At 43.8% G+C, this 27,432-nt stretch overlaps 2 protein-coding genes across 13 annotated transcripts in view; one reads left to right on the forward strand and one right to left on the reverse strand.

Moving 5' to 3' along the window:
- OGFOD3 (2-oxoglutarate and iron dependent oxygenase domain containing 3) overlaps positions 1–27,432 on the forward strand; it is a 452,864-nt gene that overhangs the window by 403,611 nt on the left and 21,821 nt on the right. For 2 of the 7 annotated variants that reach the window (XR_008849649.1, XR_008849652.1), the window contains exons 13-15: positions 5,826–5,848; positions 6,405–6,544; positions 11,825–11,904. The gene's annotated coding sequence lies outside the window, so the exon portion shown is untranslated. Of the gene's footprint in view, positions 1–5,825; positions 5,849–6,404; positions 6,545–7,426; positions 8,643–11,824; positions 11,905–27,432 lie in introns of those variants that run through there. The other 5 variants (XR_008849648.1, XR_008849655.1, XR_008849653.1 and 2 more) reach the window with 4 other exon arrangements.
- Positions 1–27,432, reverse strand: part of LOC130297721 (urotensin-2 receptor-like) — a 645,128-nt gene that overhangs the window by 62,122 nt on the left and 555,574 nt on the right. The window lies entirely within an intron of this gene.

A 27,432-nucleotide genomic window follows, 5' to 3' on the forward strand; every position in this document is an offset into this window, starting at 1 on the left:
GGGGGAACTGTACTGCCAACCTAATGTGCGGGGACCAGGGCCGGCCTTAGGGGTGTGCGAGCTGTGCAGCCGCTCAGGGCGCCATAGCAACAGGGGTGCCGGGCGGCCGACACAGTTCGCACCAAGTATATATCATTTGTATTGCCCGACGCCCGGGATTTAGCCCTGCTTCGTGCGAGCAGTGCTAAATGCCGGTGTAATGAAGAAAACTGCCCTGTAGCGGAATTTGACCCTCCGCACATGGACACAGTCTTCTGCTTTGCAGGCCACTCCCTCTCATTACATTCCCAATACCCTCCCTCAACTGTGTCCCTATGTGGAGGGTCACATTCCGCTTCAGGGCACAGTATTCTTCATTACACCAGAAGGCTTCACTTATCCCGACCTCCTCCACGTCTCCGGTTGGCTGGCGGCCCGAGTCTGAAGAGGGACGTCGCACATGTGACGTTCCTCCGCAGACCCGCACAGGACGTCAGTGACGTCACTCGTCAGGGCGCCGCCGGAGAGAAGAGAAGCGCAGGTCAGGTTGTGTATGTTTGGGTGTCTGTGTGTGTGCATGTGTGGTTGTCTGTGTGTGCGCATGTGTGGTTGTCTGTCTGTGTGAGTCGTTGGGGGGATGGGGGAACGACAATGCTACCGAATTTGGGGAACCTGCTACTACTTAATGTGGGGAAACTGCTTCTTCCTAATGTGGGGCTATACTGCACCTAATGTGGGGAGCTATACTACACCTAATGTGGGGAACCTGCTGCTTCCTAATGTGGGGCTATACTGCACCTAATGTGGGGAACTATACTGCACCTAATGTGGGGGAACTATACCGCCAACCCTAATGTGGGGGACTATACTTCACCTAATGTGGGGAACTATACTGCACCTAATGTGGGAAACTATACTGCACCTAATGTGGGAAACTATACTGCACCTAATGTGGGGGACTATACTGCACCTAATGTGGGGGAGCTATACTGCACCTAATGTGGGGGACTATACTGCACCTAATGTGGGGGAGCTATAATGCACCTAATGTGGGGGACTATACTGCACCTAATGTGGGGAACTATACTGCACCTAATGTGGGGGAGCTATACTGCACCTAATGTGGGGAACTATACTGCACCTAATATGGGGAACTATACTGCACCTAATGTGGGGAACCTGCTTCTTCCTAATGTGGGGCTATACTGCACCTAATGTAGGGAACTATACTGCACCTAATATGGGGAACTATACTGCACCTAATGTGGGGAACCTGCTTCTTCCTAATGTGGGGCTATACTGCACCTAAGGTGGGGAGCTATACTGCACCTAATGTGGGGGAGCTATACTGCACCTAATGTGGGGAACCTGCTTCTTCCTAATGTGGGGCTATACTGCACCTAATGTGGGGAGCCTGCTTCTTCCTAATGTGGGGAACTATACTGCACCTAATGTGGGGAACTATACTGCACCTAATGTGGGGAACTATACTGCACCTAATGTGGGGAACTATACTGCACCTAATGTGGCGGACTATACTGCACCTAATGTGGGGGAGCTATACTGCACCTAATGTGGGGGACTATACTGCACCTAATGTGGGGAACTATACTGCACCTAATGTGGAGGAGCTATACTGCACCTAATGTGGGGAACCTGCTTCTTCCTAATGTGGGGCTATACTGCACCTAATGTGGGGAGCCTGCTTCTTCCTAATGTGGGGGAACTATTCTGCACCTAATGTGGGGAACTATACTGCACCTAATGTGGGGAACTATACTGCACCTAATGTGGGGAACTATACTGCACCTAATGTGGGGGAGCTATACTGCACCTAATGTGGGGGACTATACTGCACCTAATGTGGGGGAGCTATACTGCACCTAATGTGGGGGACTATACTGCACCTAATGTGGGGAACTATACTGCACCTAATGTGGAGGAGCTATACTGCACCTAATGTGGGGAACCTGCTTCTTCCTAATGTGGGGCTATACTGCACTTAATATGGGGAGCCTGCTTCTTCCTAATGTGGGGAACTATACTGCACCTAATGTGGGGGGAACTATACTGCACCTAATGTGGGGAACTATACTGCACCTAATGTGGGGAACTATACTGCACCTAATGTGGAGGACTATACTGCACCTAATGTGGAGGAGCTATACTGCACCTAATGTGGGGAACCTGCTTCTTCCTAATGTGGGGGAACTATACTGCACCTAATGTGGGGGAACTATACTGCACCTAATGTGGGGAACTATACTGCACCTAATGTGGGGAACTATACTGCACCTAATGTGGGGGACTATACTGCACCTAATGTGGGGGAGCTATACTGCACCTAATGTGGGGGACTATACTGCACCTAATGTGGGGAACTATACTGCACCTAATGTGGAGGAGCTATACTGCACCTAATGTGGGGGAACTATACTGCACCTAATGTGGGGGAACTATACTGCACCTAATGTGGGGAGCTATACTGCACCTAATGTGGGGAACTATACTGCACCTAATGTGGGGAACTATACTGCACCTAATTTGGGGGGGAACTATACTGCACCTAATGTGGGGGAACTATACTGCATCTAATGTGGAGAACTATACTGCACCTAATGTGGGGAACTATACTGCACCTAATGTGGGGGAACTATACTGCACCTAATGTGGGGGAACTATACTGCACCTAATGTGGGGGAACTATACTGCACCTAATGTGGGGAACTATACTGCACCTAATGTGGGGAGCTATACTGCATCTGATTAATGGGGACATGGGACTGATTAAGGGGGCAGGGGAATGGTTAAATATTAAAAAAAAATATTTGTTACAAATACTTTTTTCCTCTATATGTATGTTTATGGGGTAATAAGGGGGGGGCGCCACAAGGTTGGCTCGCACAGGGCGCCTGAACACCTAAGGCCGGCCCTGGCGGGGACTTATACTGCCAACCTAACGTGCGGGGACTTATACTGCCAACCTAATGTGTGGGGACTTATACTGCCAACCTAATGCGGGGAAACTGTACTGCCAACCTAATGCGGGGAAACTGTACTGCCAACCTAATGTGGGGAAACTGTACTGACAACCTAATGTGGGGAAACTGTACTGACAACCTAATGTGGGGAAACTGTACTGCCAACCTAATGTGGGGGAACTGTGCTGCACACCTAATGTGGGGGAACTGTGCTGCACACCTAATGTGGTGGAACTGTATTGCACAACTAATATGGGGGAACTGTACTGCCAACCTAATGTGGGGGAACTGTACTGCCAACCTAACGTGCGGGGACTTATACTGCCAACCTAATGTGTGGGGACTTATACTGCCAACCTAATGTGGGGAAACTGTACTGACAACCTAATGTGGGGAAACTGTACTGACAACCTAATGTGGGGAAACTGTACTGACAACCTAATGTGGGGAAACTGTACTGACAACCTAATGTGGGGGAATAGTACTGCACACCTAATGTGGGGGAACCATACTGCACACCTAATGGGGAGGAACTGTACTGCCAACCTAATGTGGGGGAACTGTACTGCCAACCTAATGTGGGGGAACTGTACTGCACCTAATGTGGGGGAACTGTACTGTCAACCTAATGTGGGGGAGCTGTACTGCACACCTAGTGTGGGGGAACTGTACTGCAACCTAATGTGGGGGAACTATACTGCCAACCTAATGTGGGGGAGCTGTACTGCACACCTAGTGTGGGAGAACTGTACTGCCAACCTAATGTGGAGGAACTGTACTGCCAACCTAATGTGCGGGGAACTATACTGCCAACCTAATGTGCGGGGAACTATACTGCCAACCTAACTGGTGAAGGGGGCAGGGTCTGATTAAGGGGTGAAGGGGGGGGGATGGTCTGATGAGTGACAGGGGACTGATTAATAAGAACATGGGACTGGTGAAGGGGGGGGTCTGAGTCTGCTTAAGGGGGACTGGTGAAAGTATTTGTTACAAAGATTTTTTTCCTTCTATGTGTATGTTTATGGGGTAATAGTGGGGGGGGGGGGGGGGGTTCGCCTGAACACCTAAGGCTGGCCCTGGATCCAAGTAGACTTCTGGGCAGGCCTAGTGTAGCCTGGCTGTCATGTCACAAACTTAACAGATCTGCACCCCACAGCCAGGAATTGTAGAATGATTAAGACAAAGCAATAAGTGTCTCTGCGCTACATGAAGGTACAACCAAACCAGACCGTCCTGCCTCTGAGGAAGATAAGGAAATCCCAGCTGAAGCCTAAGCTAAGCCTGCCAGCTCTGTCTTGTGATCATGCTGATGTCTGACTTTAACCCTTTAGATGCCATGACCAATGCCGCTTAAATGACAGTTACCGGTGCTCATCAACCCCCTCAATGAGTTTACATGGCCACTGGAGGACTTCTTTTTACCTCCGTGGTCTCCGCACTCTAGCCATATATTTGTCTGTCCAGCAAACCTTATAGGACCACAGGCACCCGAGCTGAGTTTAGGGTAGCAGCTGGTACAGCTGTCCTTGGCCTCCACTCATGTCCATCAACCCCTAGGGCACAGAAGACCATAGTCCACGCCTCTTCGACCCTTGCACAACCAAAATACCATTGTTTTTATTTGAATAAAGACAAATTTGGAAGGTATGATATGAAACATTCTATTGCGATGTATACTAAGGGGGGGACAGATTCACCTTAATAGAATTAATGTGACATTTCTCAGTGACCCGCAGCTCCTGAGCAGTATATAGAGATATACATGGAGTCTGTAGATTATATAAAGTGAGATTATTCCTAAAACCTGCGCCAAAACAAACATCATATGAGGAATATTAAAATTATCTGATACAATTGAGCAAACAACTTGAAGGCTCGAGTATATGATCTTGGTGTATTTTATTGTCTGCCAAGTCCCCAACCTCCTCTGTATCCTGGCACTATATGTAGAGCGGCATCACCCAGTGCAGGGTATGTACAGCTGAGCAGAGGCTTATACCCAGTCATCTCCACCATGAAGGCGGTCACCGTTCTCCTCCTTGTGGTCTTCTCCATCGTCTGTGGTAAGTGTGTATATTATTGGTGGGAGCCCCTTCTATTATGTCACCAGACTACAGAACGGCCTAGATATCCAATGGCTCTTACTCGCCTATAGCTATATAGCTGGATTTTTAGGCAGCTTTGCATCTTTGGCTTATGAGAAAGCCTTATTATTATTTCAGGGTAGAAATAAAAGCCTTAAGTGTAACCCAGCTTTCCCAGAGACAGATATGACTGGATATACACTGGAAAAAACTGTCAACAAACTAAATATGATCAGGTAAAGAAGATATTCCTACAGCACTGCGATTATATGATAGGAGAGCCGGTCTCCGGATTAGGGAAATGCTTTGTAAACGCAGTGACAGTGGTGCTCAGGTCTTATAGAAGGTGCAAGGTACATTTGTATGAAGAAAAGAAAGACCGGCCACACTAAGTGCTTCTTCCGGCCAGAAGAAGCACTTTGTTTAGTGCGAAACGGAGCTTGTTGCCTCATGTATCCTTCCCTCTCCCCCATGTGCTTATGTGAGTATTTTATGCAATAAAGCAAGAAGACAAACATGGTGAGTGGCCGGTCTTTCTTTTCTTCATACAAACTAAATATGATACCATGACCATTGATTTTTTTTTCCAGTGCTTTACTTTCTATTATAATTCTTCTTATTATTTATTTTCTATTTTTATAATGTTAATTTTCTAGTGTTATTTTTTTCTATTGTTATGTATTTTGTTTTATTTTTTATTTTATATTATTATTTTTTTCTATTATTGTTATTTATTTTCTGTTATTATTATGTATTTTTATTATTATTATTTATTTTGCAGTTGCTGCTGAACCCTGGTTCGGTGTAAGTATAAACGTTCATACTGTACACATAAACCTCCGTCCTATTATTAGACAGCCAGTGTGGACTGAGAACATTAGCTTTGGTCAGTTGGAGCTGTATAAATACTTATGTAGATAGCTCCCCCTAGTGGTGGCTGCATACGACCTTAATTTCATCATGTAACTCCATTGCTGTGTAAAAAGTAGCCTAAAAATAGAGCCTATAAAGATGTACAGTATACTGTAGTTTTTGGGACCCTGCCTCCCCAAATTTCACATCATCCTATTATTCACTAATGGTGTACAATGTCCATGGTGTCATTTATGTATAACCAACAAGGGAAGATGTGGCCCTAGTGTAAAGCTGTGGCCCTGCTGTGTCTCCAGTCCCAGGATAGATATATGGGGTCTATTATACCGAGCACTATAGACACCAGTGGTGACAGGAGGAGAACTAGCTGTAATAGCTGTAGGAACAGGACATTGTGATATCCCAATAAGTTGTGTCAGATAACAAACTCATCTCTTCTACTAGTATAAGACATAGTATATAGTGTGATATTGTTGTATATATACAGAATTGGCAGATACCAGGTTGGCATATCCCTGAGCCCACACCTGGTGGTATCGAACCAGAAGATCCGGTCTTCTGGAGCGGTTGGGAAAACATACAACATGTTATAGATTAACTCTTAGATGTCCTTCCTTATAAACTCAGGTAAGATCTGAATATTTATATGCAATTATGTAATATGGTTATTATAAATGTATAATATTATTACAAGTAAAATATAAAGAGAATATAAAGGAGCAGCTTATAGGGCAGCATGGTGGGACAGGGGTCAGGACTGTAACCAGGGGCCAAATCTACTGTACATGGATCCTACATGTTCTCTTTAGGTTCTTATAGTTTTATGGGGTAATATCAGTAGGAACTCTGTCTTGATTTAGCGTTTTCCCTATACTTGTTAAAGGGTTACTCTGCCACTGGACATATGAGGTATAACATGTCTTATCGCAGGAGTCAGGCCACCAGGGACCCCAGCGATCTCCGCCGCCCAATCCCAGTCATCCGGAACATGAGGCAAACTCCATTCCGTGCCAGATGACTGACAACCACAGATGCCACACCCCCTCCATTCATGTCTATGGGGGAGGCGTGATGGCTGTGTCTGCTCTGGGGTCTGAATTTGTTTACAGGGACTGGTCTGGGATCTGCATTGGATCTGTAGTTATCTAGAGATCTTTTCTGGGATCTGTATTTGAGGGGTTTAGTTGTAGTTGTTTGAGCAGTCTGGTCTGGAGTCTGTATTAGTTTAGGGGTTTTGAATTGGGTCTGTATTTTTGACTTAAGGGTTTGATCTTGGGTCCATTCTTATTTAGGGGGTCTTATTTAGTCATGGAAGGACATTCTTCTAAAAGAAATTTGCTCTCTCATGAGAGATGGTTAATAGCCAGACCCACATAAACCACACCCACATACAACCCACCCATATAAACCACACCCACATACACCCCACCCATATAAACCACACCCACTCTTTCCAATCCTTTATAGTAAATAAACAACACGCCTCTTACCCTTAGTTTTGTCTTCCAGGCTCCACAATGGATTCCTGACCAGGACCGGGCGAGTCCTCACAATTAATTTCCCCCCTGATGATTTTGTTTTCTTTTCTTTCATGATTCTTTATATTCTCTCTCCATGATTTCTCTTCCTTCTATATCTCACAATCAATAAAGCGGAATAGATCGGCACATCATGTCCTGTGTTCACTTGGCATAAACCTGGGACCCCTATGTGCATGGTAAAGAGTTTTTCCAGAACTAAATAAACATGACTATTTTCTGATAGTGACAGCACCACTCCAGTCCACAGGTTGTGTGTGGTAGTGCAGCTCATCACTATTCACTCCAATGAAGCTGAGCTGCAGAACCAATCACGACCAATGGACAACCACTTTTTAGACCCAGATAGACTATTCACTACCAGATATCTGTAGCCCCCTCTATTGTCCAAGGCAAGGGATGCAATAGAATTGAACAAGAGAAGCCTTTCATGTACCTACAACCCCAGCAGGCAGTTTTGGCATAACATAAATTGCCCCATAAATCTGCCTACAGGATTCAGGAGAGTTACACAAATTGTATAAGACAGCTGACTCAGTTTCATGGCCTTTTCTGATGGCCCCAAACAGGCCAGAGAGGGCTTTGCAGCCATATTATCTTATATGGGAAAACCCCCTTTAACTTACTGTATAAAGTTAGATATAGACGAAAGAAAGGAATCACAAGTCAAGGTCAGGTGCATGAATAGACTGTGAAGGATATATTAGTCTTTTGGGCTAGAGTCAAGAACCAAATCAAGGTTTATATAGGCTGCCATAGTGTAATGACATGAGATACCTCCAATTTTGAAGCCCTAGCACCATGTGTTATCCTCTAGAGCAGTGGTTCTCCAAACTGTGGTCCTCCAGACATTACTAAACATCTCCCAACAAGCCTCATACATGTGCATGCTCAATCGACATCTGGGCAGAGTTTGGAGGTTCTATACACATTAGAACATACTGTGGACCTGCAGATTCTGCAAGCCTTTGGTTGTCTGGGCATGCCGGGAGTTGTAGTTTGCCGTAATTCAGCATCTTGGCCATGCAGAGAAGGAGATAAGAGTCTAGGAGAGCCACTTGAGTTGTCTCTGAGTATTTGAGGACCCTCCTGAGGAGAAGACACCTGGAGACTCACAAAGTTAAAGCTGAGTCCAGACTCTTCAGAGATGGTTCGTCATGAGCATCAACAACTCTTCCTCTGAGGTCCTCAGCAATCTCCTTTGTCCCTGCCATGATAGACCCCCACAAACATGTTCTGTAAAGATTAGACTTAGATACACTGCTCAAAAAATAAAGGGAACACTAAAATAACACATCCTAGATCTGAATGAATGAACTAATCGTATGAAATACTTTCCTCTTTACATAGTTGAATGCACTGACAACAAAATCACACAAAAATTATCAATGGAAATCAAATGTATCAACCCATGGAGGTCTGTATATGGAGTCACACTCAAAATCACAGTGGAAAACCGCACTACAGGTCCTCCCAGACCTGGACTAAAGCATCCGCCAACTCTTGGGCAATCGGATTCAAGTCTGGGGAACGGGCGGCCAGTCCATAGCATCAATGCCTTCCTCTTGTAGGAACTGCTGACACACTCCAGCCACATGAGGTCTAGCATTGTCTTGTACTGGTAGAATAAAGCTTAATGTCCATACTTTTATCCGGATGATAAATCCTTCATGTGTTTATTCAGTTCTTGACAATATATTCAGACATATGAGTGCCGTTATTCATAATGCAAGATAGAAATAGCATACCTCGGTCAGGTGATGAGAGACACGAGTACAAACCTGCCGCACTACGTTTCAGGGGCACGCCCCCTTAGTCATGCGGGCAAGCATTAAAGGAGATATCCAGTGGTGAACAACTTATCCCCTATCCTAAGGATAGGGGATAAGTTGCAGATCGCGGGGGGTCCGACCGCTGGGGCCCCCCGCGATCTCCTGTACGGAGCCCCGACAGCCCGCGGGAAGGGGGCGTGTCGACCTCCGCACGAAGCGACGGCCGACACGCCCCCTCAATACAACTCTATGGCAGAGCCGAAGCGCTGCCTTCGGCAGTCTCCGGCTCTGCCATTGAGATGTATTGAGGGGGCGTGTCGGCCGCCGCTTCGTGCGGGGGTCGACACCCGCTATATGGCCGGAGAGCCTGGCCCCCGTACAGAGAGATCGCAGGGGGCCCCAGCGGTCGGACCCCCCGCGATCTCAAACTTATCCCCTATCCTTAGGATAGGGGATACGTTTTTCACCACTGGACTACCCCTTTAAGACCCCATGGGCACTGAATACCCTAGGCCATGCCTCTTTGACCCTTGGAAGGCCAGATTAACATTGTTTTAATTAAAATAAAGTATGGAAGGTATGAAATGAAAGCTTTTATTGCAATGTATGCTACAGTGCTGGGGATTCAATCTTTGGGGGGTGGAGGGGGCACGTGACAGATTCACTTCTCTTGAGCAGTATATACAGGATATATGGAGTCTGTAGATGATATATTGTAAGATTATTTGTAAAACCTGCACTAAAACTAACATCGTATGAGGAATTGTAAGATTATCCAATGAAAGGTAGCAAACAACTGAAAGGCTTAAGTATATTTCTTGCCAACCTCCTCTGTATCCAGGCACTATATATATATATATATATATATATATATATATGTGTGTGTGTGTTTTCTATTTTTATTTTCTATGGATATTTATTTTCTATTATTATTATTTATTTTCTATAACTATTTGATTTTCTATTACTATTATTTTTATTTTCTATTATTATTTTTTTCTATTATTTATTATAATTTGTTTTAGTATTATCACCTTTCATTTCCTATTATTTGTTTTTCATAATAATAATAATTATTATTATTACCATTATTATTAACAATAATAATAATAATTTTCTAGTACTATTATAAATTTACTACTATTATTTACTGGTGTGTGTGTGTGTATATATATATATATATATATATATATATATATCAGCATTTCCCAACCAGGGTGCCGTCAGCTGTTGTTAAACTACAACTCCCAGAATGCCCAATTGCAGTTTTTCAATTCTCCCCCCAACCCCTCACATACAGGACCCTGACACTGAGGGACTTGTAGGGAGCTGTCATCAGCGTTGTGGTCGGTGCTTCTGCCCGTTCTGGAGTTTATTGCGCGCACTGCGAACATAGATCCTGGGGGGGGGGGGGGGCTAGTTGTGGTGGGGTGTGTGCTAGTGCAATTTGTGTGTGCTAAGTAGGGTCCCGGGTAGGGGCGGAGGGGGTTGTTCTTGCTAACAGGGAGCAGGACCTGAATAAGGGGTGCTGTGCTCTTCTGCCAGCCAAGGGACTGTGTGCATACAATAACTTTTTTGCAGCAGACGGAGCAGTGCCCCCATCAGGAGGCGGCTGCCTATACCGCCTATAGTTTGTGTATAATGTATAATCCAATACCTGGGTGAGGACTGTGTATGTCGTTTTGTGTATTCCAGTTTTATTTGGGGGCCTGTCTGTTTGTTCTATACCTCCTTTGAAATCAGGCTCTCTGGCCATATCATAAAACAAACTGAGATTAGGGGCCAGGAAAGAGGGCTGGATCTTTCCCCCACCTTGTGGGGTCAGATGAATTCCTTTTCCCTCCAAAAATGCCACTATAAAACATAGATGCTGAGCACACTCTGAAATCAAAAACCTTTGTTGCAAACCTGTGGCAAAAGCTGGACAACATCCTAAGACACAGCTGGAGACTCACCCACAAGGACTGCTATGCCACCATCATGCTGTAAGACTTCCTTTCTGTTTTCTGAACTTGTCTTGCCGAACTCTTTTATATATTTTTGTACCTGTATGTGACTTGTTTCTGTATTTTAGATGTAGCGCTGTGATATCTTTTTTTTTTATCAGATTAAATGTGTAATTAATCAGCTCTGGTCTTTGATCTCTAAATGTATGAGCCCTCCTTTCTGAAGGAGGCTCTGGTGAAACGCATTTATCAAAGGGTAAATTTAGTGACTTGCTGGGACTATTAGTGGATACCCAGAGGTCTGGTGTCTTCAACCCTCTCTTGGCTGGACCGATAGGGCAGTCTTTCCCAACCAGGATGCCTCCAGCTGGTGCAAAACTACAACTCCCAGCATGTCCGGGCAGCCAAAGGCTGTTTGGGCATGCTGGGAGTTGTAGTTTTGCAACAGCTGGAGGCACGCTGGTTGGGAAACACTGCGATAGGGTGTGATCGTGGCAATGTACAAAACCAGCACCAAAATAAACATCACATGAGGAATATTAAAATTATCCGAAGTGGAGCAAACAATTTGAAGGGTTGAGTATATGATCTTGGTGTCTTTTAATCTCTGTCAAGTCACCAACCTCCTCTGTATCCTGGCACTATATGTAGAGCGGCATCACCCAGTGCAGGGTATGTACAGCTGAGCAGAGGCTTATATCCAGTCATCTCCACCATGAAGGTGGTCACCGTTCTCCTCCTTGTGGTCTTCTCCATCTTCTGTGGTAAGTGTGTATATTATTGGTGGGAGCCCCTTCTATTATGTCACCAGACTACAGAACGGCCTAGATATCCAATGGCTCTTATTTATATATGGCTATATATATGGATTTTTAGGCAGTTTGGTAATCTCTGCTTATGAGAGAGCTTTATTATTTCAGGGTAAAAGCCATATTTAGTGTAACCCAGCTTTCCCAGAGACAGATGTGACTGTACTCTGCAAAAACCTGTTAGGATACAAAACCATGACCATTGATTTGTAGTACTTTATTTTTTTTATAATTATTATTTATTCTCTATGTTTATTTATTTTCTGTTATTATTTATTTAGTTGTTATGTATTTTCTATTATTTATTTTCTATTATTGTCATGTATGTTCTATTATTATTTAGATATTTTATTATTTATGTAATATTTTTATTTATTTCTGTAATTAGTTATTTTCTATTTTTATTTATTTTAAAATTTTTATTTTCTATAATTAAGTATTTTCTATTCTTTATTTTCTATAATTATTTTTATTTATTTTCTATTATTATAATGTATTTACTATTATTTATTTTAAATTTTTATTTTTATCTGTAATTAGTTATTTTCTATTATTTATTCACTGTTATTTATTATCTATAGTTATGTATTTTCGATTATTTATTTTCTATTATTATTGTTTTTATGTTCTATTATCATTTACGGTATATATTTACTATTATTATTTATGTAATATTTTTATTTCTGTAATTAGTTATTTTATATTTTTATTCATTTTAAAATTTTTATTTTCTATAATTAAGTATTTTCTATTATTATGTTTATTTATTTTCTATTATTATTTATTTACTATTATTATTTATTTTTTATTTATATCTGTAATTAGTTATTTTCTATTATTTATTTACTGTTATATATTATCTATAGTTATGTATTTTCTATTATTTATTTTCTATTATTATTGTTATTTATGTTCTATTATTTATTTATTTACTATTATTTATTTAATATTTTTATTTATTTCTGTAATTAGTTATTTTATATTTTTATTTATTTACATTTTTTTATTTTCTATAATTATTATGTATTTTCTATTATTTATTTTCTATAATTATTTTTATTTATTTTCTATTATTTATTTACTGTTATTTATTTTTTATAATTGTTATGTTATTATTATTATTAACTACTGTATACTCGAGTATAAGCCGACCCGAATATAAGCCGAGGCCCCTAATTTCACCCTAAAAACCCAGGAAAAGTTATTGACTCGACTATAAGCCTAGGGTGGGAAATACATCATCCCCCCTGTCATCATCCAGACCCCCGTGATTAACACCCTCATCATCATCACCCTGTCATCATCCCCCCTTCATCATCACCGCCTGTCATCATCCCCCCCTGTCATCATCCCATCCCCCCTTCATCCCCCCCCTGTCATCATCCCACCCCCCCTTCATCATCACCGCCTGTCATCATCCCCTTATCATCCCACACCCCCCCTTCATCATCCCCTTATCATCCCTCACACACCCTTCATCATCCCCTTGTCATTATCCCACCCCCTTCATCATCCCCTTATCATCCCACACCCCCCCTTCATCATCCCCTTATCATCCCTCACACACCCTTCATCATCCCCTTGTCATTATCCCACCCCCTTCATCATCCCCTTATCATCCCCACACACCCCCTTCATCATCCCCTTGTCATTATCCCACCCCCCCTTCATCATCCCCTTATCATCATCCCAAACCCCCCCCCTTCATCATCCCCTTGTCATCATCACACCCCCCCTTCATCATCACCACATGTCACCAGCCCCCCCCCCCCCCACCCCTTCATCATCACCGCTTGTCAATGTCTGACATTGGCTGTCCCGGCTTGCTGTTAGTTGTAGTTTTGAAACATCTGGAGGTCCGCAGGTTGAAGACCACTGCGGCCTTCGACATCATCCAGCCCCCCCATTCTCACCCCCTTTAGTTCTGTACTCACCTCCGCTCGGCGGGACGTTAGGGTGCGCTGGTCCGGGCCATCTGTGCTGCAGGGACAGTCCGGTGCGGAGGGATAGTCGTTCCGGGCTGTCCATTTTCACCGGGGGGGGCCTCTTCTCCGCGCTTCGGGCCCGGAAGAGACGTTGCCTTGACGACGACGCACAGGGACGCTACTCATGAACGTCCCTGTGCGTCGTCGTCAAGGCAACGTGACTATTCCAGGGCCGGGCCCGAAGCACAGAGAAGAGGCCCCCCGGTGAAGATGGACAGCCCAGAACGACTATCCCTCCGCACCGGACTGTCCCTGCAGCACAGATGGCCCAGACCAGCGCACCCTAACGTCTCGCCGAGCGGAGGTGAGTGCAGAACTAAAGGGGGTGAGGGGGGGGGGGGGCTGGATGATGTTGAAGACCGCAGTGGTCTTCAACCTGTGGACCTCCAGCTGTTTCAAAACTACAACTCCCAGCAAGCCCGGACAGCCGATGGCTGCCCGGGCTTGCTGGGAGGTGAAGTTTTGAAACATCTGGAGGTCCGCAGGTTGAAGACCACTGAGGGCGGAGAGTTCACTCGAGTATAAGCCGAGGGGGGTGTTTTCAGCACGAAAAATCGTGCTGAAAAACTCGGCTTATACTCGAGTATATACGGTATTATTATTTTCTATTTTTATTAGTTATTTTATATTAATATTTATTCTGTTATTTATTATCTATAATTGTTATGTATTTTCTATTATTTATTTTCTATGATTGTTATTTCTTTTCTATGATTGATATTTCATTTCTATTAGTATTGTTATTATTTATCTACTATTTTGCAGTTGCTGCTGAGGATCCTTCACTCCCTGTAAGTATAAATGCCGGTGCTGTACACATAAATCTCCATCCTATTATTAGACAGGCAGTGTGGACTGATAATATTAGCTGAGGTCAGTTGGAGCTGCATAATACTTATGTAGTTAGCTCCCCCTAGTGGTGGCTGCATACAACCAACCACAATTTCATCATGTAACTCCATTGCTGTGTAAAAAGTAGCAAAAATGGAGTCTATAAAGATGCACAGTATAGTGTTTCTGGGACCACACAAGGGGTGGACTGACAACACATGGGGCCCCCTGGCAATAGAGGATCATGGGGCCCCCATGGGCGTCGGCCTCAAGCAGCTCAGCATCATCAACAAATGAGAAGGCTGATGCTGGTCGATGTCCAGCATTAACCCTTTAGACGCTGCAAGCAAAGTTGATCGTGGCATCTAAAATTTTCCACCTACAGACCCATATGAGGGCTTGTTTTTGTGGGGCTAAAATGCTACCTTTTGTAACTTTTGGGGGCTTCCGCAGCGCGCTTTTTGGTAAAAATGATACCCTATCTTTATTCTGTAGGTCCATATGATTAAATTGATACTCAATTTATATAGGTTTGATTTTGTTTTACTTCTGTTAAAAAATTATATAGTATACGGGGATGTGTGAGGGCTAATTTTTTTTCCACCATGATCTGATGTTTTCATTAGTACCATGTTTGTTTTGATGGCACTTTTTGAACACTTTTTATCATTTTTTTAGGGTATACAAAGTGACCAAAAAGACGCAGTTTTGGGCTTTGGTATTTTTTTACATATACCCCATTGACCGTGCGGTTTCATTAACCGTATATTTTTATAGTTCGGACATTTATGCATGCGGCCATACCACATATGTTTATTTTTATTATGTTTATATATTTTTATATGGAATTTGGAAAAAGGGGGGTGATTTAAACTTTTTTTTTTTTTTACACTTTTAGTCCCCTTAGGACACTTTTAGGTGAAATCATTTGATTCCTCATACAGATCAATGTGGTTCCATAAAACCACATTAAAGGGGTATTCCGGGCAAAAACATTTTATCCCCTATCCAAATTATAGGGGATAAGATGTATGATCGTGGGGGACCCGCCGCTATCTCCCTGCAGCACCCGCATTCTATGCGGGAGCCGCGTCTCCAGTTTCGGAAACCTCTGGGTTTCCAGGACTGGGGACGTGACATCACGCTAAGCCCCCTCCATTCATGTCTATGGGAGGGGGCATGATGGTGGTCACATCCCCATTCCCGGAAACCCGGAGGTTTCTGAAACTGTAGACGCAGCTCCCGCATAGAATGTGGGTGCTGCAGGGAGATTGCAGGGGGTCCCAGCGGCGGGTCCCCCGCGATCAGACAATGGGTAACTAATTCTGCAGAAGAAAATACACAGTGGGAACTGTCCCTTAGGCTGTGTTCACATGAACAGATTTGTTTTCAAACTCGTACTGTGTTTCCCGCTGTGAGTTTGAATGGGGCAAGCTCTTCACAGCAGATTGTTGGCAGCGGAAATCAGCCACAGACCCTATAGACGGCAATGAGTTTATTGAAAGAGCTTTGGTAACCAGTCATTATTACAAATCATACTATAAATTATAATCACACAAAGCATGACAGTACAATATACAGCACTGGTTCCCTAAGCTATACACTATACCACATGCTACACTATCATTCCGCTTCATCACTCGTTATAGAAGAACAAAGTTGAAAAAACAACAATGCTAAATAGTCTGTCATCGGGGAGGGGTGTGGGATCTATGGAGGGTAGGGAGGGGACAGATCACAGGGCCAAACTATTTAGAAAATGTATTGGGAGGTGGGGAAGCAGAGGGGTGTTAGTACTCTTCATCAACGTCTTATTGACAACAATGAGGTATGTGGTGGACTTTTTCTGTAGTGCAGGTTCCGCTGCATTAAATTTGCTGCAGACAGCCCGCAGAGAGCCTGTCCCCATTCACACTGACAGCGGGAAACACAGTAAGAGTTCAGTAGGGTATGGCATTGTTATCCAGTCTTGGTATGGTGGTATTGTTTAGTCCTGGTATGGCGGTGTTATCCAGTCTTGGTATGGTGATATTGCTCAGTTCTGGTATGGCGGTGTTATCCAGTCTTGGTATGGTTGTATTGCTAATTTCTGAAATGGCAGTGTTATCTGGTATGGTGTTATTGCTAATTTCTGGTATGGCGTGTTATCCAGTCTTGGTATGGTGGTATTATTCAGTTCTGGTATGGCGTTGTTATCCAGTCTTGGTATGGTGGTATTATTCAGTTCTGGTATGGCGTTGTTATCCAGTCTTGGTATGGTGGTATTATTCAGTTCTGGTATGGCGTTGTTATCCAGTCTTGGTATGGTGGTATTATTCATTTCTGGTATGGCGTTGTTATCCAGTCTTGGTATGGTGGTATTGTTCAGCCCTGTTATGGAGGAGTTATCCAGTCATGGTGGAGATATTCAGTTACAGTAGTATTTAAAGGCGTACTCCGGTGGAAAACATTTTTTTAAATGAACTGGTCCCAGAAAGTTGAACAGATTTGTAAATTATTTCTATTTATCCCCTTAAGGACTCAGGGCGTACCTGTACGTCCTGAGTCCGCTCCCGTTCTATAATGCGGTGCCACAGCCCTAGCAACGGCCGGGACCTAAAGTGAAAGTAAAACGTTGCCGGTTAGCTCAGGGGGCTGTTCGGGAACGCCGCGGCAAAATCGCGGCATCCTGAACAGCTGTAGGACAGCAGGAGGGTCCCCTTACCTGCCTCCTGGTGTCCAATAGCCGAATGACTGATCAGTACCTGAGATCCAGACAGGAGCAGTCAAGCGGCAGGATCATTGATCACTGGTTTCCTATGAGAAACCATTGATCAATGTAAAAGATCAGTGTGTGCAGTGTTATAGCCTCCTATGGGAGCTATAACATTGCAAATAAAAAGTTAATAAAGATCATTTAACCCCTTCCCTAATAAAAGTTTGAATCACCCCCCTTTTCTCATAAAAAAAAAAAAAAACTGTGTAAATAAATATATGGTATCGCCGCGTGCGGAAATGTCTGAATTATAAAAATATATTGTTAATTAAACCACATGGTCAATGGCGTGCACTATTTCTCCTGTTACTTTTTCCGTTTAATACCATGCCTGGCATTTTTTTGCAAAAAAAGTGGCAACACTAAAGAACTAGTGTGGTGCCTTGTGGGTGTGAATGGTGATCGGGATGTTGCTGTGCAGGTTATAAAGGGTGTTATTAACCCTTGTCAGTCGTGACGCCAGGGGGAGGGTTAAATGCTGTATGACTTGGCCTATCGCCACCCTTCCCAAGGATGATAGGTGTTTGCAGAATAACGTATTGTCCACAACCAGAGCTTCGCTGAAAACTTGTGTAAACTTTACTGAAGATTTTCTGTAACATGCGAACATACCGTGTTTCCCCAAAAATACACCCTACCCCGAAATAAGCCCTAGCTGGATTATCGGGGTGGGCTGCAATATAAACCCTACCCCGAAAATAAGACCTAGACCAGTGGTCTCCAACCTGCGGACCTCCAGATGTTGCAAATGTTTGCAACATCTGGAGGTCTGCAGGTTGAAGACCACTGACCTAAACAATGCCCGGCTGCAAACATTAAAAAACTAACTTTAACTTACCTTCGTCCTCTGTTCCCCCATTGCTAAGGAACCGGCCTCATGGTCCCTCCGCTGTTCTTGCTGCTTCCTGGTGTTGGGACGTCACAGAGCCTTCAGCCTATCACTGGCCGCAGCAATGTCCCGTCTCGGCCGATGATAGGCTGAGCCCACTGTGATGTAAGAAGCCGGCCGGCTTCTTTCATGACAGTGGGCTCAGCCTATCATTGGCAGAGGCGGGACATCGCTTCGGCCGGTGATAGGCTGAAGGCTCTGTGACGTCCCAACACCAGGAAGCAGCAAGAACAGCGGAGGGACCATGAGGCCGGTTCCTTAGCAACGGGGGAACGGAGAACGAAGGTAAGTTAAAAGTTTGTTTTTTAATATTTGTAGCGCGGGCTCAAGAATACAAAGTACAGCGCAGCGGCTGATAATTATTTGGCAGGGCTGATAAACGTTTGGGGGCAGAGCTGTGCCCATCACATGATGATAATGGGGGGGGGGGGGTGTAAATACCGTGGAACCGCCATGTTGTTCAATGTACATAAATAAATAAATAAGCCCTGCCCTGAAAATAAGCCCTAGTGTTTTTTGTGACTAAAATTAATATAAGACCCGGTCTTATTTTCGGAGAAACACGGTAAGAACACGGTAAGTCTTTGTAAAAGAGTCTCTTAACAGCTTAGCTTAGATTGACTGTTGGTTGGGACTTTTAGTAAGTTCTTTAGCTTGTAGGGATATAGTATGCGCAGATCCGCTGGATTTAGGGTTATGTTTAGGTCCAGGGTCCTTGCCAACATTAGCGGGGAATTTAGAAGAACTCACTGTGTAATTCAGCCGAGGCCGCAAGGCTTTGGCCTGGTAATTGTCGTTGAAAGTTGCGGAGGTCCTACCTCATTCAGTGACAGAAACCCACGAGAGAGATTAATGGCCGCAGTTTCCTTATATGGGCAGGGGCTGGCCGTTCTAGGATTGGTCCACGCCATCTGTCAATCAACTTTACAAGGCATTGTGGGTGTCACATGTCCCATGAACCTCCAAAGATCCTTTTTAACTACCATAGAGACCAGAGCATCGTCACATGACCCGCAGGTCCTGTGATGCTAGCGCAAGGTAAGTACACTTTTTATATACATTTATTTACATTTATCTGAATAATATATTAATTATTTAAGGGGTGACTAAGGGAGGACTAGACCTGAGGACCCCACGGTTCCTAGGAACTCTGACTTTGGGGACCCCTACCAAGATACAGTATGTAATACGGTACCGGGACACCACACTAGTAGTAATAGTAGTAGCAGGACATGGTATAATTCCAATAAGTTGTGCCAGATGACAAACTCATCTGTTCTACTAGAAAAGTATATAGTGTAATATTGTTGTATACATACAGGATGGGTCCCCACGTCTGCGTTTCAGCATAAGCAAAAGGAACTTGAAGATCCTATCTCGCCCTGGAGCAGTTGGGCTATCATACCACCTGTTATTACAACTTAAATCTGAGATGGTAATACCTTAAATTTCAAACACAGGTAAGATCTGATTATTTATTAACAATTATTATCTAATATGATTATTATAAATGTTTAATATTAATACAAGTAAAATATAAAGAGAATATAAAGGAACAGCTTATAGGGCAGCATGGTGTGGATGGAGTCAGGACCGCAGGATAGACCAGGATAGAGGATAATGATTAGATTGAGGGGGGTGACCGCTGGGGCCATTTGTTTACAGAGACTGGTCTGGGATCTATTCTTATTTACGTGTCTGGTCTTAGTCTGAGGTCTAATGTGGAGTCTATATTAATGTTGCAGTCTGTATTTATTAAAGAAAAACGGTCGCCCATTCACCGTCACTAAACTCAATTCACCAGGTTATAGTGCCGGTGAACAGGAGACTGATGGGGGGGGGTCTCTGACTAATATACATACGTGCAGTCCAGAGCCCGTTCCTTCTGAAGGTCGGCTTCTTTCTGCGCTGGATTGTGCGCTGGAGGTGGGCCAGCCGGCTAAATTTGAATATTTATGGTCGCTTGTTGCATTAACGCTTGTGCCTACTGAGCACACTTGTGACCAGTCACCATGAATATTCAAAGCCGGCATGCCCGCCTTCAGCGCACAATTCAGCACAGTAAGAAGCCAATCTTCATCGGGACCGCTGGACTGCAGATAGGGTCCATACTTAGATAGAGGGTCTGCACCGGATCTGTATTTATTTAGAGAGCTTTTATGGGGTCTGAAATTATTTAAGGGGTTTAGGGGTCTGTATTTGTTTGAGCGGTCTGGAGTCTGTATTCGTTTAGGGTTTCTGAATGGGGACTGTACTTTGGAAAGTCCTCTACAGGGTACCATCTAACTTAAAGGCCATCTGCGGCCGAAAACAACTTATCTCATATCCGCAGGATAGGGGATAAGTGTTTGATTGCAGGGGGTCCGAATGCTGGGACCCCCCGCGATCTCCTGCGTGGAGCACGGCTCTCCTATGCAGTAGACGTGCCGGGCGCAGCATGACGTTGCGGCTGACATGCCTCCTTCATTTAGTTCTATGGGAAAGGCAGCGTTCGCGTCTCACCGCCTCTCCCATAGAACTGTATGGGGAGGGGGGCATGGAGGGGGCATACGGACACCTCTCTAGGTTGACAATATGCGTATTAGGACTCTCAATGAGTTCAGAAGATCGCGGGGGGTCCCAGTGGTCGGACCCCCCGCGATCAAACACTTATCCCCTATCCTGGGGATAGGGGATAAGTGTTAGAACGCTGCAGTTGTCCTTTAAAGGGGTACTCCAGTGAAAAACTAATATTTTAAAATCAACCGGTGCCACAAAGTAAAAAAAATTGTAAATTACTTCTTTGGTCAGACCGAAAAAAACTTCAGAAAAAAATTCAACTTCCTTTGGAGCATATTAGCTAATAAGTACTGGAAGGATTAAGATTTTTAAATAGAAGTAATTAACAAATCTGTTTAACTTTCTGGCAACAGATGATTTTAAAACTTGTTTTCCTCTAGAGTATCCCTTTAAGGCTGGTCCTGCCCATAGTCATGGAAGGACATACTTTAAAAGGGATTAGCTCTCCCATAATAGAACGTCAATACGCCCATGAAAGCCACACCCACAATGTGACCAAACCATTATTCTTTTTTTCTAGTAAATATGTAAATTAACCTTTGAATAATTTTTTGGTCTTCCAGGCTCCACAATTGATTCCTGACTGGGATCGGATGAGTCCTCACAATGAATTTCCCCTCTGATGATTTTGTTTCCTCTTCTTTAATGATTCTTCATATTTTTTCTCCATGATTTCTTTTACTTCCATGTCTCACAATCAATAAAGAAGATGAACATAGGGAGGGAAATTTATCAAGGGATTTAAGCTGCTTTTTATGCTTACAAAAGTCACACAGCTCCGCTTCCCCGCACCCACTCACATCTACCACCTGCCTGCAAGGTGTTGGGACTACAACTCCCAGCATGTCCTCACTGTAAGGGCATGCTGGGAGTTGTAGTCCTGCAATAGCTAGCAGGTGGGTGGTAGATGTGGGCAGGTGGTCGGGGAGCGAAGCTGTGAAAAAGTCGCAGGTGAGACTTTTTGTGCAACTTTTTTTACTTTCATTTTCACAGGCACAGTGGGACGAGCGGGTAGGAGATGTACAGGAGGGTGACAAGCTTGTCACCCGCCTGCACATCTCCCGCTCACAAGATTGTCACCCGCCTGCACATCTCCCACCCACAAGCTTGTCACCCACCCGCGCTGCATGATTACAACTCCCAGCATGTCCTTACTGTACATGCTGGAAATTGCAGTCTTTCAACAGCTAATGGGCTGGTGGTAGATGCAGCTGGCATTTTAACACCAGGGTGCCTCCAGATTTTTCTAAACTACAACTCCCATTATAGTTTAGGAACAGCAAGACTCCAGATGTTGCTAAACTGGAGGCTCACTGTTACTAAATTAAAACACCCATCATTCCAATCACAGATCATTAGCAACAGCTGGAGGCTCCCTGTTTGGAAACACTGCTTTATTGGCGTTCTCCCCAGGGGAGAGCCCTATAAATGTACTAACATATTTTCGGATTCAGAGGACTACAAGGATGACCCACGTTTTTGTGTTTTGTTTTTAAATATTAATAAAATGGTTAATGAGGGCTTGTGGGGGAGTGTTTTTTGGAATAAAAGTTTTTTTAAACGTTTTGTGTTTTTTAAAATTTACTTTACAGGCTTAGTAGTGGAAACTGTCTTATAGACGGAGTCCATTACTAAGCCGGGCTTAGTGTTAGCCACAAAAACACACACACAATAACTCTAACCCCCAATTATTACTCGGTACCCACCGTCACAGGGGTGTCGGGAAGAGCCGTTAACAGGCCCTAAAAAATGGCGCTCCTGGTCATAGGTGGTAACAGGCTGGCTTTATTTAGGCTGGGGAGGGCCAGTAACATTGGGCCTCGCCCATCCTGGTAACGTCATGCTGTTCCTCTTAGTTGGTATCTGGCTGAGAATGAAAATAGGGGGAAACCCACAATTTTTTTAAAATAATTTTTTTATTATTTCCAAAAAATGTGTAGGGTTCCCCCTATTTTAATTCTCAGCCAGATACCAACCAAGCAGCAACAGCCTGATGTTACCAGGGTGGGCGAGGTCCATTGTTACTGGCCCTCCCCAGCCTAAATAACGCCAGTCTGTTACCACCTAGGTCCAGGAGTGCCAATTTGACGCTCTGGGCCTGTTGGTACCGGCTCTTCCCAACACCCCTGTGGCAGTGGGTACTGGGGTAATAATTGGGGGTTAGCACTAGCTATTTTTTAGTCTAATGCTAAGCCCCAGCTTAGTAATGAATCCTGTCTATTAGACAGCTTCCGCTACTGAGCCTGCAAATTAAATTGAATTAAAAAAATACACATTTAAAAAAAAAAAAAAAAATGACCCCCCCCCCCCCTTACAAGCCCTCGTTCAGCATTTTATTAATAAAGAAAAAAACACTCGTCATCTACGTAGTCCACTGAAGACAAAGAAGTTCTCTGTATACATGGATCTGAAATGAGAAAAAAAAATAAAAACACAAAAAAATAGTTTAGTACATTTAGGGGAAAAAAATAGTAAAAAACTTTTAATAAACACAGAGGAGAGGTGGCGGTGTTTCCCAGTGGTGTTCTGAAGTTATTTATTGCTTTTTGTTTATGTGTGCTAAAAAAATTGCATTCTAAAGTAATTTATTGTGTTTTTGCTTATGTAAGCCAAATTTATCAACCCCCTGTGATAGTATAATAAAGCACACATAAGCAAAACCAAAGCAAGAAAAAAAAATGCCTACAGAACCCGCTTACCCAAGCAATGATGATAAATGTCCCCGATGGTGTCCTGTATTTACTTGTATACAATTTGTGACCCAAAGAGTCTGGTTACTGGAATCCTCCCATTTCCACTATTTTCTTAATGGCCCCAAATTAATGTGACGTTTCTCAGTGACCTGCAGCTCCTGAGCAGTATATATGGAGTCTGTAGATTATATAAAGTGAGATTATTCCTAAAACCTGCGCCAAAACAAACATCATATGAGGAATATTAAGATTATCTGATACAATTGAGCAAACAACTTGAAGGCTCGATTATATGATCTTGGTGTCTTTTATTGTCTGCCAAGTCCCCAACCTCCTCTGTATCCTGGCACTATATGTAGAGCGGCATCACCCAGTGCAGGGTATGTACAGCTGAGCAGAGGCTTATACCCAGTCATCTCCACCATGAAGGTGGTCACCATTCTCCTCCTTGTGGTCTTCTCCATCTTCTGTGGTAAGTGTGTATATTATTGGTGGGAGCCCCTTCTATTATGTCACCAGACTACAGAACGGCCTAGATATCCAATGGCTCTTACTCGCCTATAGCTATATAGCTGGATTTTTAGGCAGCTTTGCATCTTTGGCTTATGAGAAAGCTTTATTATTATTTCAGGGTAGAAGTAAAAACCATAAGTGTAACCCAGCTTTCCCAGAGACAGATATGACTGGATATACACTGGAAAAAACTGTCAGCAAACTGTGTTATTTTTTTATTTTATTATTATTATGTATTTTCTAGTATTATTTTTTTCTATTATTGTTATGTATTTTGTTTTATTATTTATTTTCTATTATTTCCATTATGATTTTTTTTCTGTATTATGTATTTTCTTTTATCAATTATTTTTTATTATTATTATTTATTGTGCAGTTGCTGCTCAGGATCTTCCACTCCCTGTAAGTATAAATGCCGGTGCTGTACACATAAACCTCCGTCCTATTATTAGACAGCCAGTGTGGACTGATAACATTAACTTTGGTCAGTTGGAGCTGTATAAATACTTATGTAGATAGCTCCCTCTAGTGGTGGCTGCATACAACCACAATTTCATCATGTAACTCCATTGCTGTGTAAAAAGTAGCATAAAAATATGTACAGTATAGTGTCGTTTTTGGGACCCCAATATATTGGTCTGCTGGCTAGACCACATTGAATAGTGTTGTATCTATAGTGCTGTCATGTACAGGGATGGTTCCTCGTGGGTCCTATTATTCACTAATGGTGTACAATGTCCATGGTGTCATTAATTTATAACCAACAAGGGAAGATGTGGCCCTAGTGTAAAGCTGTGGCCCTGCTGTGTCTCCAGTCCCAGGATAGATATATGGGGTCTATTATACCGAGCACTATAGACACCAGTGGTGACAGGAGGAGAACTAGCTGTAATAGCTGTAGGAACAGGACATTGTGATATCCCAATAAGTTGTGTCAGATGACAAACTCATCTCTTCTACTAGTATAAGACATAGTATATAGTGTAATATTGTTGTATATATACAGAATTTGCAGAACCCTGAGCCCACACCTGGTGGTATTGAACCAGAAGATCCCGTCTTGTTCTGGAGCAGTTGGGTAAACATACAACCTGTTATAGATTAACTTAGATGTCCTTTCTTATAAACTCAGGTAAGATCTGAATATTTATATGCAATTATGTAATATGGTTATTATAAATGTTTAATATTAATACAAGTAAAATATAAAGAAAATATAAAAGAGCAGCTTATAGGGCAGCATGGTGGGACAGGGGTCAGGACTGTAATCAGGGGCCAAATCTACTGTACATGGATCCTACATGTTCTCTTTAGGTTCTTATAGTCTGTCTCCATTTTGCATTCTCCCTTGTAACTATACTTGTTAAAGAGTTACTCTGCCACTGGACATATGCCCTATCCAAAGGATGAGGTAAAACATGTCTGATCGCGGGGGTCCAGCCACTGGGGACCCCAGCAGTCTCCGCCGTTACATCCCAGTCATCCAGTGCATGGAGCGAACTCCACTCCATGCCAGATGACTGGCGACAGCAGCCACCACACCTGTGTACTGGCCATCACACCCCCTCCCATAGACATGAATAGACGGGGCGTGGCGTGACGTCACGAACATGGAAGCCCCAGACTTCCGTGTTCATAAATGCTGTGGCTTCAGCCCTGAGATCACGGGGGGTCCCAGCGGCCAGACCCCACGCGATCAGATATGTTTTTCTCTATCCTTTGGATAGGGGATAACATGTCTAGGGTTGGAGTACCCCTTTAACTCTCCTGGAATGTCCAGGAAATGTAAAGATCTCCCAGAACATCAGGCACATTTAAGGGGTGCTGCATCTGCTCTAAAATACACTCACCTCTCCCTGTTCCTGCTGTCCTCTCCACTACTGGGCACCAGTCTGTTCTGGGGTCTGCACTAAGGGGGAGTCTGGTGTGGGGTCTGCATTAAGAGGGAGTCTGCTCTAGGGTCTGAATTTGTTTACAGGGACTGGTCTGGGATCTGTTCTTATATAGGGGTCTGCACTGGATCTGTAGTTATTTAGAGATCTTTTCTGGGATCTGTATTTCAGGGGTTTAGGGGTCTGTAGTTGTTTGAGCAGTCTGGTCAGGAGTGTGTATTAGCTTAGGGGTCTTGAATTGGGTCTGTACTTATGAAGAGGTCTGGTCTGGGGTTTGTATTGACTTAAATGGGCACTGTCACAAACCTTTTTTTTTTTTTTTTTTTTTTTTTAATATGTTGTAGTACTTATTATTACATATCTCTAATATACATTCATTATTTTTTTTTAAATTAAAATATTGTAATTTATATTTGAAAACCGGCCACTAGGGGTCTCCCTCCTAGTTGGCCGGCTGCAGCCTGGCGTGATGTCATGACTGAATTAGGTCTGATACCGGCCGGGCAATCAATTCTAATTCAGTCAGCCTGCGCTCACTCCCTGCCTGTCAATCAGACAGGTGGGAGCGAGTGCTGAGAACACAGAGGATGCGCGCATTGGCTCCCTGGCCTGGGTTTGGGGGGAGAGTGGGGTTCAGGGTAGCGCCATGGCTATAACAAAGTTATTGTTTTCAACACTGGGTGCCTCCAGTTGTTTCACCACTACAACTCCCAGCATGCACTGGCAGCCAATTGATGTCAGGGCAAGCTGGGAGTTGTAGTAGTGAAACAGCTGGAGGCACCCTCTATAGATGAGCGGATGTCGGCCCCCCCAGCAGGCATCAGTGAGGTCCCGCCTGCTGGGGAAGTCTGCCTGGTAAGTGAGCACACTACCAGGTAGACAAAAAGGCATTTCTCAGATAGTAAAAAAAATTTTAAGGCAGGGAGGGGGTTAGGGATAGATGGGCAATAGGCAGGGACAGAAAAAAAAAGGATGGGGGGAGCTACTCGTACTCCGGCCCTGAGACATCTTATCCCCTATCCAAAGGAAGGGGATAAGATGTCTCACCGCTGGGGACCCCCCCAATCTTGTATTCGCCACCCACCTGTTTGAGCTGCACGCCACGGTGCCAACTCACAAATAGCCGGGTGGCGACCACAGGGCCGGAGTATCGTGACATCACGACTCTGCCCCCGTGTGATGTCACCCCCCACCCCCGCTATGCAAGTCTATGGGAGGGGGCGTGATGGCTGTCTTTAAGGGTGTGATCCGGGGTCCATTCTTATTTAGGGGGTCGTATTTATTCATGGAAGGAAATTGTTCTAAAGAGAATTTGCTCTCTCATGAGAGATCG

This window comes from Hyla sarda, chromosome 13, assembly GCF_029499605.1.
Source record: "Hyla sarda isolate aHylSar1 chromosome 13, aHylSar1.hap1, whole genome shotgun sequence".
Lineage (NCBI taxonomy): Eukaryota > Metazoa > Chordata > Amphibia > Anura > Hylidae > Hyla > Hyla sarda.